The sequence below is a fragment of the Micropterus salmoides genome, unplaced genomic scaffold (assembly GCF_014851395.1).
Source record: "Micropterus salmoides isolate LMB-PRFRI ecotype aquatic unplaced genomic scaffold, ASM1485139v1 Ms_hic_scaffold_5, whole genome shotgun sequence".
NCBI lineage: Eukaryota > Metazoa > Chordata > Actinopteri > Centrarchiformes > Centrarchidae > Micropterus > Micropterus salmoides.
In genome coordinates this window covers 39,598,424-39,613,843 of record NW_024044237.1, presented here as the reverse complement: position 1 = coordinate 39,613,843, position 15,420 = coordinate 39,598,424, and the positions used below count along the sequence as shown (strand labels likewise).

At 37.8% G+C, this 15,420-nt stretch overlaps 1 long non-coding RNA gene across 10 annotated transcripts in view; it reads left to right on the top strand.

Moving 5' to 3' along the window:
- Positions 1-10,576: 10,576 nt before the first annotated feature.
- The window catches only part of LOC119888730, a 51,562-nt gene continuing 46,718 nt past the window's right edge, over positions 10,577-15,420 (top strand). For 2 of the 10 annotated variants that reach the window (XR_005441932.1, XR_005441935.1), the window contains exons 1-3: positions 10,713-10,991; positions 11,097-11,180; positions 14,449-14,511. This is a non-coding gene — a long non-coding RNA (uncharacterized LOC119888730). The other 8 variants (XR_005441934.1, XR_005441936.1, XR_005441931.1 and 5 more) reach the window with 5 other exon arrangements.

Here is a 15,420-nt window from a genome sequence, read left to right as displayed (position 1 = left end):
TTCCGTCTTCTCAAATGTGTATATTTGTGGTTTTCTCAATCTTCTGTGACTGTACAATGAATATTTTGGGCTTTTGGACTGTCTTGGCATTTTCTGGACAAACTATAATCGATCATTTGAGAAAATAATTGGTTGATTGTTCGACAATGAAAATAATAATTATTTGCCGCCCCTAAAATGTGTTTCATTAAATTAACCTGAACTAAATTTCACAGCAATCCATCAAATAGTTGTTGAGATATTTTAGTCTGAACCACAGTTGTGTAGATGAAAACACCACCAAGTTTGTAGGATTCATCCTCTGGGCACCACAAATGTCGATTGTCAACATATCAGTCTGCTAGTGTCCCAAAAGAGAGAAATCTGACTCTAAAACATGGTGTTCAAGCCAGAAAAGGTTGAGAAACTCTTTTTAGATCCCTTATCAGTTCAGTATATAATCTAAAACAAATAAGAATCAATATGGAGGCAGAATGGGAGTGACATTTAAATCCAGCCTGCACTAGTTCATTCAGCTCTACAGACAAACAACAGGGAGGTTTGTTTTCATGGATGGAAAAAAAAATGTTTATAATCAAGAGGAACAAAAGGGAAATATTGGTAGAAAAGATGTGACTGACACTACTGCACACGTTAGCTTAGCATCTCCTCTGTTAGCCAGTGAGTAGCAGGTTTATGAATGTGGAAACCACCAGAGAGGAGAAGTGTGTGTTAACATGCCATGCTAAGTAGCTAGCCATCAAAAAAGGTACTTTTCATTCATCAAACTGGCAGGAAATGATCATTTCCAAACATGAAAATTACAACAATAAGGTTTAAAGAAATTATGTTGTATGTCATGGGCACACAAATGGAAAATTAAACTTCAATTTAATTAAATGATTTCCTTTAAATATTGACGGTCACAGACTTTCATGTGGAAAAGTTCCACTGTTTATTGTTAACATTAAAAACATTAGTAAAAGGTAACAAAATTGGATTAAACCTTGTAAACTGCAGCATTTATTGAATCAGAAAACTTATTTGTAAAAGCTAAAATCAGTGAGCCTTAATTAAAACACTCTTCTGTAAAAGACAACACTAAAATGTTTGGTTATCAAAAAGCTTTTCGTTAACATTATTTTAAAAAATAAAGCCTCTTTTCAGGTATACAATAACAGTGAAAGCTAGTGTTGTTGTCAAGACCGCCCAAACCGAGACCAAGTCAAGACCAAGACCAGAGTTTATCAAGACCGAGACAAGACCAAGACTTTTAGGGGCTGAAACCGAGTCAAGACCAAGACCAGTTCCCCACATTACATGGCACACAAAATGTGGAACGAGATCATAGGTACTTCTCAAATTGATCTGAAAGATCCACATTCCCATTAAAACACACACATACAAACACTAAGAGCTGAAATCAACATAAGCATCTTTATTCAACACAATACTTACAATACTAGAGAAGGGGGGACAGTCGTTAACGGGAACAACACATTTTTTATTAGGGTTATTGGTTACATTTAAAGAAATACGCTTTACATCTAATCAAAGTTAGGATGTTAACAAATACTGTAAATCAGACAATGCAAAAGCAATTTATTGATATTTCCAAAGTTCAAAACTTGAAATAAAATCCAGAGTCCTCAATGACCGAGACAAGACAGAGTACAAATGCGGTCGAGTCCGAGACGAGACCAAGACCATCAAAAAGTGGTCTTAAGACCGGTTTCAAGTACTACAACACTAGTGAAAGCCATCTGTTATTTTATACCTTAAGAGTCTTAATTTTTCATTTGTCATTTGGTAAATCATGTGGGTTCTTTCACCCATTAAAATCTCCTTTCCTTGCAGGAAACCCAATAAAACGCTATATTACAATACATTATGCTCAATTAATCCATTAGTCATCCTCTTAAAACCCATAAAAACACCAAAATTACATAGTTATTTATGGTATTACAAAAAAAAGCTAGTTCTTTACACTCTTCCAAAAAGTGCCATCACATGAACGACAACTCAATATTTTGCTTCCAGTAATGAATCCTTATGTGACGCATAATATATATATATAAATCTCATAATGTCTGTCGATGACTCTCAGGACCTGGTGGGCTTGGAGAAGGACCCCCCTGTCGCCCCCCCAGATACAGTGTCTTCCACGTGATTGTAGGGATAAATCTAAAAATGTCATCTCTGTACGGAGATTTAAAATAATAACAAAGGCTTTCTAAAAGCAGGTGTAGATAAAAGCAACAGACGGACGCTTGGTAAAACTCTTGTTCTGTCATCTTCAGTCCGTTTCATTTCTGTGTGTCCAGGATGTGTTTAGCCTAGCTTAGCATAAAGACTGAAAGCAGGGGGAAACTGTTAGCCTAACTCCTTCAAAAACAGAAAAAAAAATCCAACTTCAAAACAGCTCAAATGGTTTGATTAACGTGTTGCATGTCAACTACTTGCATTTGCATTACATATATTAAGGCATTTTAATGTGCTTGGATTAAGGGTCTTTAAGCACCTCTGAGTTTATACCTTAAAGTAACTTAAGTTAATTAAGGTTGGCTTTGTTACACGGAAAAAGCTACAGGATTTACCACAGATTTGGGTTCATTAATAGAAAATTTTAGATATTATAATGCTTTTCTGGATGGATTAAGACTTCACCCGAAAACCATCTCTGAATATTGACCTTATTGGAAAATTAAGGCTCTTTGAAGGTTTAAAATAACAGATGGCTTTCATTATATTTGGGAAATCTTGAGGGGTTTTTGCCCGTTAGAAATCACCTTTCCATGCAGGAGACCCAATAAAATTATGTATTACCACCCATTATGCTTAATTAATCCATAAAAACACCAAAATCAGATCATTATTAATGGATAAATTAGTTTTAAAGATAGTGTCAAACTAAGGATTTCAAAGAAGATATTTTGGGGCTAAAACACATATTTTATAAATTTACCTATTTATGTAAAATTTCTGTCTGCTTACATGAAGAAATCAGTTATTAGTATTCATATAGTTTAGAATATGAGTTAGAATGCTAAGCTAACAGACTTAATTTACATTGTTAAGAGCAAAACATTTACTAATTTGAAGTATGTTGTTTGTTAATTTAAAATCTTTATTAAACAGCATTTATCAAGCGTTTTTTTTTTTTGCTATACACTCTAAACGGCTCAGATATTAGCATGCTAATGTTCACTTTGTCAGTTAGCTACACAAACCGTTGCGGGTACCTTGCAGTTAGCAGGTGTAAATATTTACTAACAACAGCGTGAGCTCCATCTACGTCTAAGGTGCAACCTGTTTAGATACAGTGATGCGTTTAACTCAACTTTAGCACAAGGTTTGAACTCATGAAAAGCTCCTAATTTTTAGCTAGTGCTTTAGCGGTCTCTCGTGCTTGTTTCTCCCTTCTTGTAGAACAAACGATGATTACAGCTCTCAGTTTAATCTCTGAGTTGCATTTAACTTATGTTGCTTACAGATGTTAATAGCTAACCTAAAAAGACTTCAGTTCAGAATTGATTGAAATGCTAACAAACCCCTGCCTCAGTTTAGACAGAACAAGAGGATTTATCAAAACGTCAGACTGTTGCTTTCAATCCTAAATTTTGCAACGTGAAGGTAGTTGTGCAGAGTTTTGCTAACTTCCAGTATGATGCAGCAGTACTCTGTTCAGATATTTAGATGTGTAACTGAACTATTTAGCATCAGCTGTAGATGTCTGTGTCAACAACGAAGGGAGATGTTCAGAGATGAGCTTCAGTCTCAGAAGGACCCTGTACTTCATACATATCAATCAAGTGCAAAATACTTTATTGAGCTTTTTACGTCATAATTACTGTCTTAATTTTTGGTACTTATTTTTAGATGTCAGAGTAGATGAACTGTAATTTATTTTTTTTGATCTCGCTGGAAATTAACAATGTAATTGTTTGTTTTATTATTTTGCGCACTAATGTGTTTTACCAATGTCTGAATGTTTACTGCACCGTCAGAAATCACAATAGAAACCCCGCAGCTTTGGTTTGCCTTCACACAGGACTCATTCAGAGTCGCTGCCAAAAAACCAGCCGGGGTTGCACTTTATGTAACATCATATCTTGATTTTAATTTCTATAAGAAGTTTCCTGGAAAGAACTATGGTACTATTTATAGAGAAAATAGAGATGATGTTGGGTTGAATCTTTTAATCGGAGCACAATAAATGAAGGACATTCCTGTGGAAACTGCTTCAACTGCTACTTCCTAGAAAATAAAATTATGAGGACGTAAAGTTGCAAAGTGGGAAGAGTTATTTCATGTGCCCCTGGTTCCCTTTTCATATTCCCCATATACAAAATTGGAGCACTTCTCTATTGCTTGGATTGGCTTTAACCCCTTTAAATAATTAGTACAAATGATTAAGAACTGTACCTTCTTTTTTCCCCAACTCAATATACGTTGACCTTCTGTGTGAAATTGCAGGAAGTCAAAAATGTTTCTCCAAATCTAGCTAACACCAACATATAGGCCTATTAAGGAACCGGTAAAGAGCCTAAGTCCCTTAATCGCTTCCACTTCCGCCCAATGGGACTTTATTTTGGAAAAAATATGTACGATAGTCAACGGCGAGATACAACTAATGTTTTGATACCGTTTAATTGTGACCTGAATTACACACGTTCTTCTGTTTAAAATAATTTTGCCGTCAACAAAGTCATAAAACCGTAAAGTAACATTTAGTTTTGTTTGAAACGGCTCAATAAACTAAATCTCTCATCTCGCACGTTAGCGCTGTAATGCTAAGCTAACGTTCACTGCTTGCTCGCTAGTAGCTAGGTAGCTTAGTTAAGTTCCACACACAGATGCATCTCACCTGATGTGTTTAATCCAACGACTCCTGGTTCTGTTTCGTATAGGCTTTGCCCTCTGAGGCCATCGCTATTGGGCGCTATTGACCCCCTACGCGCCTGCGCGGCACTGATGATGAAATTTTGTCTACGCCCACCCACAACGCGGGCCTCTCCTACATCTGCACCTTGTACATATATACAACACTGAGCTGTCTAAAGAGCAGAAGATTTCCAGCCGGGAAACAAGAAGAACGATGTCTACCAGCAAGCCGGCCAGAACGGGGCGAGACGCCGCTACAACCGGACGGTGTGTGGCGTCTGCCACACGGGCTACATCGTGCTGGGTGATCTCTAGTGATGGGGAGATGAAGCTTCATGAAGCACTGAAGCTTTGCATCCAGTTGATTCACTCGTGGGCCGAAACTTCATGATGCGTCATTTGCTCTAGTGCGCCATCAAGTGGACATTAAATGTAAAACAGGCAGAGTGAGTATAATGGCACCACGGCTTTGGCGTGTGAAGCTTTGAAGTGACTAAATTAATGAATGACGTTCGTGATGCCATAAATGATGAACTTATTAATATGGCGTCTGTCTTTAAGATACAATGGCAGGGTCAAAAGGGAACGTGGAAACAAGGGAGAGGGTTATGATGACTTGGTTTGTGACTTTAGATAATAGAGACAAAATTTTATTCATTTTTATTTAAAAACAACTTTTCCACAGTGCCAGTGTTCTGTCGATTTATGCTTCCTATCGAGATGCGCTACTTAGGGGTTCTGCGCATGCACACGACCCACAAGCGTGGTTTGTTTCCACGCCCATAAATCTGCGCAACCTTGCAGTTGGGCATGCCGTCGAGACAGCGGCTGATCGGCAGCAAATATCAAAGAGAAAATAATTAGTAGTCTATCAGAATACGCTGCCCCTGATATCTTAAAGAAAGATGGTATAATCTAGTATTTCAACATGCTCCCTATCTCCGTACAGTACATAGGGTATATTAGTCTCAGAATACGATACCCCTGAAATGATGTTATAATATAATCAAAAAACAGAAGATGTCATAATACTGTGAGTTATAACTTTACGGGATTGGAAATGGGAACACATAAGGTAGCATTTTTCGATAGGGCAAAGCGACGCGATAGATTTAAATAATAAGTTTAATTCTTACAAAAACCACAAAATGCCGCTAGTCTGACTCGACTAAATATTTCTTCTATTTCATCACAATTTTTGAAGTATAAGTTGATCACATTTTTTTGTCATTTAAAATAAGCTGTAGTAATTGTGTTACAATATTAAGGAGGGCCCGTTGCATTTTGCTGCTCCTTTCGGATCGCACGCCAAACCCTGAATCAGTCACGTGGTACGACCGGCTCGCGAGGCTTCAAACGTCACCACATCCGTCACCAACACAAGCCTCGATACGCGCTCCGCAAAAATCATCCTATATTTACTCGACACACGCTTCGAAGCCTCGATACGGAAGGACAACCAACTAACCTGAAACGAAACACCAGTGTTTTGGGTCACAGAATCTGGTGGAGTTACGCCGCGTTCCAGACCGCTCAGAACTGGGAAATTTCCAAGTTGAAATATCCGACTTCCAACCTAAAAGCGTTCCAGGTGCACGGTGGTGCAAACGCACATTTGGACAAGTCAGCTTCATTTTGGAAGAAGGTGCTGTGGACTGATGAAACAAAGATGGAGGTATTTGGTCATAACAAGGAGCGTTACGCATGGCGGCAAAAGACCACAGCGTTCCAAGACAAACGCTTGCTGCTACCCACAGGAACATTTGGTGGAGGTTCCATCATGCTGTGGGGCCAGTGCCGGTACTGGGAGTCTTGTTGAGGGGAGGGTCGCATGGATTCCACTCAATGTCAGCAGATACTTGAGAATAATGTAGAGGAATCAGTCACAAAGTGGAAATTACGCGGGGGCTGGATGATTCGACAAGACGACGACCCAAAACACTGCTCAAAATCTACTCTGGCGTTTATGCAGAGCAACAAGTACAATGTTCCCGAGACCTGAATATCATTGAAAATCTGTGGGGTGATTTGAAGCGGGCTGTCCACGCTCAGCAACCGTCAAACCTAACTGAACTGGAGATGTTTTGCAAGGAGGAAAGGTCCAAAATACCTTCATCAAACATTCAAACACTCATCACAGGCTATAGGAAGCTTCTAGAGGCCGTTATTTCTGCCAAAAGAGGCTCAACTAAATATTGATGATATTGCTGTTGAGGTGCCCAAATTTATGCACCTGTCTACTTTCGTTTTGATGCATATTGCACATTTTCTGTTCTCATCCAATAAACCTCATTTCACTACTGAAATATTACTGTCTTTAGGTTATTAGATAGCTCAAAATTAAATTGCTGATCCAAACACCCAATTATTTATAAATGAAAATCATGGAAATTGTCAGGGGTGCCTATATATGCATACGACTGTAAATAACCTATACGCTACTAGTTGTGTGTACTCTGATCGGTTGGTAATCCTCAAGTCAACACTAGGTTTCAAATGTTTTGGCATTTTAATCAATAACTTTTATGCAGAGAATAAGTGTTAGAACAGAAGGTGAATGAAGATAGTAACTAGGTTACAAATAAATCCTTTAATAATAAAAACCAAATGAAATGAAGAACAATAAATACATCTGTATCAATAACCTGGGTTTAAAACAGACACAAACTGGACATTCATTTAAATACTGCCACCTTCTGGCCAAACAGATCTGTTACTGGGTCAACAGGCCAATTTTAAAATACAAAAAACTAAAACATTTATTGGCGTTGTTCAAACATTAAGAATGCTGTGTACACAAAAAAGAATGTAATTTTTTCAAATTAAATAAATTTTGTGTTTTTTCAGCTACATAAACTGTCTTTGGTCTTACAAAATGTCATGTGGTGCGACTGTAATTTAATAAAAAAAATTAATTAATTTCCTTAACATGCTTAACAGTTTTTACAAGTTCACAGTAATATTCTTTTGGGTTTTTGGAAATAATAAATAAATAAATAAATCCACTTCTTAAATGTAGTTAATTGATTAATTTTCTCTGTAAATTGCATAAAACTGATAAAAATGTTTAAAAATACCATTCACTTAAAACTACTGTATCAGTAATTAATGTTTCAGTCACAGGAATGAGATTTTATTTTTAATTTAATAAAGTTATTGTTATAATTGGTCACACCACATGATGAGTGGTCGCTCCAAATGACATGAACACTGCATATCATTTAAAATATATATTTAAAGAGATCAGTAAACAAAAACTTCTAAACAAAAAATATATTTAAACCAGATACCATTATAGAAGTTTTCAAAACAGCAGTCATGGCCGGACAGTCGCACAGCATGACATTTTGACACTTCATTTATCAGAAAAATTACAAAAAGCTAATGTTTTTTAAAGTTACAGGTGAGTACATATATGGGAGAGGTCCTGCGTTTATATGGTATTCTTTTATGCTTTCAACCTTTTTTTTTTTTTGCGAAAAAATCCAGTTGGACACAAAATGTAGGCGTCACGTAATTGACCCTACGATGAGAACCATATATGAATTCAATATTAAGAATATAGTGCTAACAGTAACAACTCTGCATGAACGTGCGTTTATATGTATCGTTCTCTGTAAATACAGTATTCAGCCCATCCCTTGTGCAGATGGTAAATGTATAAAAGGAAATTGTTTGAATGGGCCTGATGCAGCTGATAAAATGAATGTGTTATCTATAATTACAGGTGCTATGCTTAAAGTCTGTCAGTCAAGGAGAAGCTGCCCCAGGGAGGTCAGGACGGTGTGACGGTTTAAGTGGTGGCTACATTAACTGGTGACAGTAGTGGCTTGTCAACCAGGAAACGCGTTCTGATGACTGTTTATCCACGTGATGTATATTTATGCACGAAAAATGCCTCTGAATGCAGTTTGCACAGAGTTACCCTGCATGTTGATTCACAGCGAAATCTACATACCTACAAAGTTAGTTTGAAGGAGGACAGTGGGACTGATCAGGTGACTGTGTCCATGCCTGTTCAGAACACTGCAAACGTCAATAAATCGTGCAAATGGGGCTGGATATAAACAATAAAACAGCAGGAGGTAGGTGAGGTAGGTGAGGTAGGTAGGGCTTAGGGCTGGACAATTAATTGAAAAGTAATTAAAACAGCTTTTTTGCTTGTACACTCAGATTTTGAAAGAACACAGTGCTTAATGTTAGCAGTAAGCTCTGGTTTTAATTTTTTGCATGAAACTGATGTAAATTTATATTGTCATCTATACAACCTTTTATTTATTTATGGTTTATTTTATTAGGGGCAGATGGACCTAACAGATAAACTGAAAACAGCAATCCAATGTGTGCTCAATAGTGTTTTTAGCAGTTGCTAATTTGCAACGCCCGTCCCTAGAAGGGCTTTTAAAGAAACAAAACATTAAAACAGTGATGAAGTATAAAACAATACATTACAGTATAAGCCAAGATAAAAAGGGTTAATACAATGGAAAACATGTGACACTAACACAATAGACTCGACATGAGTATAAGTTTGTTGCTGAACCAACCAGGACTTGGCCTCTCTTTTAAAGTGGTGAACTTTGCAGCAGTTTTCAAGTGTTTAGGTAACAAGTTCAGAGACTTTGCTCCTTTCACAGAAAAGGCCGTCTGAGCAAAAGGAAGTTTTGCAAAATGAAACTTTACAGTCGCCACTTGCAGCAGCTCTGGTGGATCTGCCGCTGCTCTGTAGTGTCTTAATGTACTTAAAGACAGGCTGAGGAGCACGTCCATTTAAACATTTAAATACAAGCTTTACATAATGAAAATCAAAGTTTGCAAAACTTAAAATCTTTTATTAAACTGCGACAGTGATGGTACATGACTTGCTGTTTGTCCCGGGTTTAGAGCTGCAACGATTAGTCGATTATTCAATTAAAAATGAATCAACAACTATTTTGATAATCAATTAATCGTTTCAGGCATTTTTAAGGAAAAACGTGAAGAATTAGCTGGTTTAATTTACTTAAATTGAGGAATTGCTGCTAATCTTTGTCATTAATGACAGTTGATGAAGAGTCTTTGGGTTTTGGACTGTTGGTTGGACGAAAGAAGCAATTTGAAAACGTCACTTTGGGCTCTGGAAATTTTTGTTCCCAATTTCTTGACATTTTATAGACTTAACGATTAGTCGATTAATCGTGAAAATAGTTGGCAGATTAGTCGATAATTAAAATAATGCAGCCCTACCAGGGTTTTGAAGGCTCCACTGTAAAGACAGGACCATAGATTTAATCACTGACTGGTTGGACCAGGTAGTTAAACCGTAAGACAGATGAGAAAGTATCATTGCATTTAGAAACATCAAGCCGGGATCAAATGTGAAGCATTTTCTTATCTTAAAACAGGTAAGGTTAATCGATTTGTAAATCTTTTTAGTGTGACTTTTTAAAAATTCAGCTGGGAGTAAAATTATCCCTCACTTCAGGTACTTGTAGAGTAAGCTCACCTTTAATTTTAACATTCTGTTTCAGATAGCTTTTAATAGAAACCACTTTGTTTTGTTGGTGTATTATTTATTTTTATAAAGGTTCTTGGTTTGTTTTTCAGGGTAATTTACATTTTAAATGACACTAGTGGAAATACTTTTATCTTATGAGTTAATGTTGGTGCTTTAAACCCCCTCACGATCAGCAGAGGGCAGCGCAGCCCCGCAGGTTCTTCTGATGAGGAAGACTTCTCTGACTCCAGGACTGAATATCGAATGAAACAACTCTTCTTCATGGTTGTGATCTCGGCTGCTTGTCGTCCATCTTTCTTCCCGCTGCCTTAAATCAAAATGGCGGTTGCTTCCTTCACGGCCGGAGGTGAGCTGCCGTTGAACTGCGTTTAAAAGATTTAAAAGTCGATAATTGTGACTTTGGCGTGATTAAACTGTCGTATGTTGGTTGATATTGTGTCCGACTCGCCCTGTGCGTTGAGTCTTACTGTAATTTGAGGCAAATGTTTTATTTAATGAATCGCGGTAAAAAGCCTGAAGGCTAATGTTAGCATGCTAGGCGGCCCCAGTACAGAGGGGAGGAAACCCCGTAGGTCCGGCTAACGGCTGCATCCTGTCAGCTCCAGCCTGCGGAGTGTTTATGGTGATGCAGGTGTGCAGATTTCCCTTTGAACATTAATATTACTGTGTTTGTGTAATCGTGAACTTTATCACATCCAAGTTATTAAGTTCTCCTGTGTTTTTATTGTGATTGCAGATATCGTTACGGGTGATGGAGATTGAAAAACCGACTGAAAGTCCAGAACTGTGCCGGGGTTATTGATTGATGCCAGAACACAAGGTGGAGTACATCGGCAGACACACACGTCCTACAGTAACTTACATTAAAAAAACAATAATTTAGCTTTCATCCACTTTCTGAAACATTATTCATATCGACTCACTTTGTTTTGGTTATCTAAGTTTTGTGAATGTTGTTTGCGATTGATAATCTGCTGGCCGGCTGAGAGCTGCTAAACTTGGGGGAGAGGAGCGGGGAGCAGCGCTGCAACCTTTAGACAAATAAACACCCGAAGTCGGTCGGATTCTGCTCTGACAACTACACCGTTTACTCGCAGAGGAGCTCGGAGTTAACTGCTTTTATTAAATTAGCTTTTTACTTTAGTTTTTGGGATTTCAATGTTGATTTATCTTCACTCCAGCTTCTCAGCAGCTTCCGTGCACATCCGGTTCCAATGTTGTTGTTAGCGTCGTTAGCTCTGTATTTATATAAAAAGAACACACAAAACTGGACATTACATGGAGAAAAGAAAGCGAGGAGGTTGAACTACCTGGTGAGATCAGAAAACGTGTGTCTGTAACTTTATTCCAGCTGTCGTTGTACTTTACTGTGACCAAGTTAGCATAGCATAGCCGTGATCGATCCGAGCTCCATTCAGAAAACATTTTAGAAGTTGTTGTCCTGCTGACAGACCTGACAAAGCATCAATTCATATGTTTAACAAATCTGCATCATGTTGTAGTTATTTCAGCATCAGTTTGATCCGTTTATTGCTATTAAATCACAGCAACATGTTTACTTTGGGTTCATACAGTTGTTGTAATGGCGAATTGTGTTTATTCATGTTATCGCATAAAAGTCGCCTTCTCGCGGTGTGTGTGTGTGTGTGTGTGTGTGTGTGAACACTTGCAGCGAATGTACTGATCCAAGATGGCTGCTCTGAGTATCAACAGTTGGCGAAAGCTGTAGTTACTGTTTATTAGCACTTCTGTGTTATTGTGTCTCATGGAAAGTTTCGTACACAAAGTGCTGTCCAGCTGCTGTCTGTGGTAAGGTGACCAGATTACTGAAATGAAATCCTGTGTTTAGTATGAGCAAATACTCACAATGCGTTTTTCTTTAATCAACTTTTTATTGACTTGTTACTCGGGGGTGTGACGTCATTCCCAGCTCCGACCTCTGACTCCTGAGGTAAATGAAACGCCCCATTGGACTAATGTTGAGATACTGAAGGACAAACTGTTTGAACAGTAAGCTTCATTTGAAGCTCACTAAATAACGAGTGTAGTGTGTTGGATGCCTGCAGCAGATTTTCATGTTGCTTTCTGTGGAAATGTAGTTAACGTTAGTACAGCGCAGATGTTAGTCCTTTGTGCTCTGCACCGGGGTGTGTGCCCGTTGCTGTGGTATGTAAATTGACGTGATAGACATGCCCTGAAGGTAACGATATAGTTACGTGTGACAAAGACGTGGTCAAACTACAGAAATGAGTTTGATCGGCAACGTTGTGTAACTTTGGCTAGCACCCAGCAGCTACCTTGCTCCGACCATAAAGCTGCTGTTAGCGGCTGTGCAGTGAGGTGAGATCCACACACACTGCTGTGCTATATGGCACCAAAAATGGCAATAATACCGTTTACCGCGCTGTTGAGCCACAACAAATTACCGCGGGGGAAATTACTTCACTGCGACAACCCTAGAGACAGCACTAAGTGTAAACTTGTGTTAAATAGCAAGAGTTACCATTGGTTGATTGTCTTTGAACATTAGACAATAGAAGTGATGGTAGATAATGATAACAATACGAGATTAGAAACTGACATTTACGTTTTCCTTCAGCAGTTAACCTGCAGTTAGTGTGTAGTGTAGGAAAAATAGTAAAAATGAGTTCCCGACTGGAAAATTTCACTTGAATGCCCCGTCAAGTTGGAACAACAACTTTTGGTACACGACCTGCCGAGTCGACATCATAGTACTTGGACAGCAGCATCACATAACACCCACTACCCAGACGCTATACAAAAACGTCCACATTGTTTCCATATTATGACTTAAAGCTCATGAACACACTAAAGTCGTAAGAACGACCTCCAACTCTGGAAATGGAACCATCCGAGGAGCACATGAATGCAGCATTACTCTCATTTACGTGTTGTGATTAGTAACTCGGTGCAGTTCCCAAATATCCCAAGCCACGCATTTCACATCCGGTAGTTTATGTTCTCCATTTTATAAAAGGGCGCTGTTAGCTATGTTTGTTTGTTAAGTGATATTAAATTCTTACTTACTCTAGATAATTACCCTTTTAGCAGTCATTCGGTGCTACTGCAATGCCAATGCTACACTTTCAGCGAGGAAAATAAGTATTTGAACACCCTGCTATTTTGCAAGTTCTCCCACTTAGAAATCATGGAGGGGTCTGAAATTGTCATCGTAGGTGCATGTCCACTGTGAGAGACATAATCTAAAAAAATAAATCCAGAAATCACAATGTATGATTTTTTAACTATTTATTTGTATGATACAGCTGCAAATAAGTATTTGAACACGTGTCTATCAGCTAGAATTCTGACTCAAAGACCTGTTAGTCTGCCTTCAAAATGTCCACCTCCACTCCATTTATTATCCTAAATTAGATGCACCTGTTTGAGGTCGTTAGCTGCATAAAGACACCTGTCCACCCCATACAATCAGTAAGAATCCAACTACTAACATGGCCAAGACCAAAGAGCTGTCCAAAGACACTAGAGACAAAATTGTACACCTCCACAAGGCTGGAAAGGGCTACGGGGAAATTGCCAAGCAGCTTGGTGAAAAAAGGTCCACTGTTGGAGCAAAAAATCATACATTGTGATTTCTAGATATATTTTTTTAGATTATGTCTCTCACAGTGGACATGCACCTACGATGACAATTTCAGACCCCTGTGGGAGAACTTGCAAAATAGCAGGGTGTTCAAATACTTATTTTCCTCACTGTACAGTAGGCAGTTGATAAGCTACTTTTGAGCAGTTTCTAGTTAACATTTATTTTCAACATTAGGTATATTATACAATACTAATATAGGAAATGTGCTATGCTTACCATGAAAACACATATATATATATATATATATATACACATACAGTCTCTAGTTTTAATCTAAAGCCAGCCATAGTTACCTCAGCCCTTTGTCTATACTTGGTCAAGTTAATATTAATATGTGCATAAGCTAGGTTGTTAGTTATCAAGTCATTATTGTTGAGGGATGATTCTTAAAACAAAGATTTGAATTTGAAGGTCTTTGTTATGTCTGATTGGAGAATGTGTAAATTTGTTTTAAATGCAGGTTATAGCTGATGCTTTTATCCACTACTCAGTGAAGACAGCACAAAGATTCCTAAAGCCAACGGTAAGGAGGTCAAAGGTCAGTACTGTACTGTGTAAATTAGGACTTAACATAGATGATTCGATCCTATTAATGATTATATCTAATTACATTGTCAATAAATGCCATGCACACAGACCCAAAAGGCGTTTCCCTATACACAATCATTGCAAAAGCAGCAATAGTAAAACTGTACATGTACATGAGCGTCACAAAAAGCCCTGGAATGACTCTCTTTACTATAAGACTTTGATGCATTCAATCCAGGAACATTTGGGAAGTCTAGAAGAGCCTTATGAATAAATTATTTTATCTCTATTATGTGTTGTATGCTTGGGTCTTACTTTCTTCACGACCGAGGCACTGAAGGGGCTGACTGTCTGATTGGAATGTATTACAGGCTCCTGCAGAGTAAACTTATTAATTGAAAATTAGCTGTGGACAGGTGCATTTCAAATAATCAGTTTTACTTTGTTGTTACCGTGCTCGTATAGTGTGTGAGTGAAAATTAGTAGTGCATTGATATAGTGATTGTGTGAAATTGCAGTAGCGGCTGTCATAATTCATGCATATAGGAGAAACAAAAAAGAAGGAACCACAAGCACATGACAAATACAATTAATTAAAATAATAATTAATATTATACTACTAATAATATCATACATTATGCAGAGCCTACATTTTGTATACACAATATTTTGATGTTTTAATCACTCCATGTCACTACTAATCTTAGATTTATACCGCTACTGAAAATTACAAGAATGTATAAATAGATCAAATGTTTGTTAGAAGATCTCACAAATAAAACTAGACAATTGAGACAATTTATAGATTTTTCAAGGCTTGAATTGAAAAATAGATTTAGACCTTGTTAAAGAGCTGTTGACAGCCCACAGAAATACACAGGTTGACACACCACCACGCCGCTGT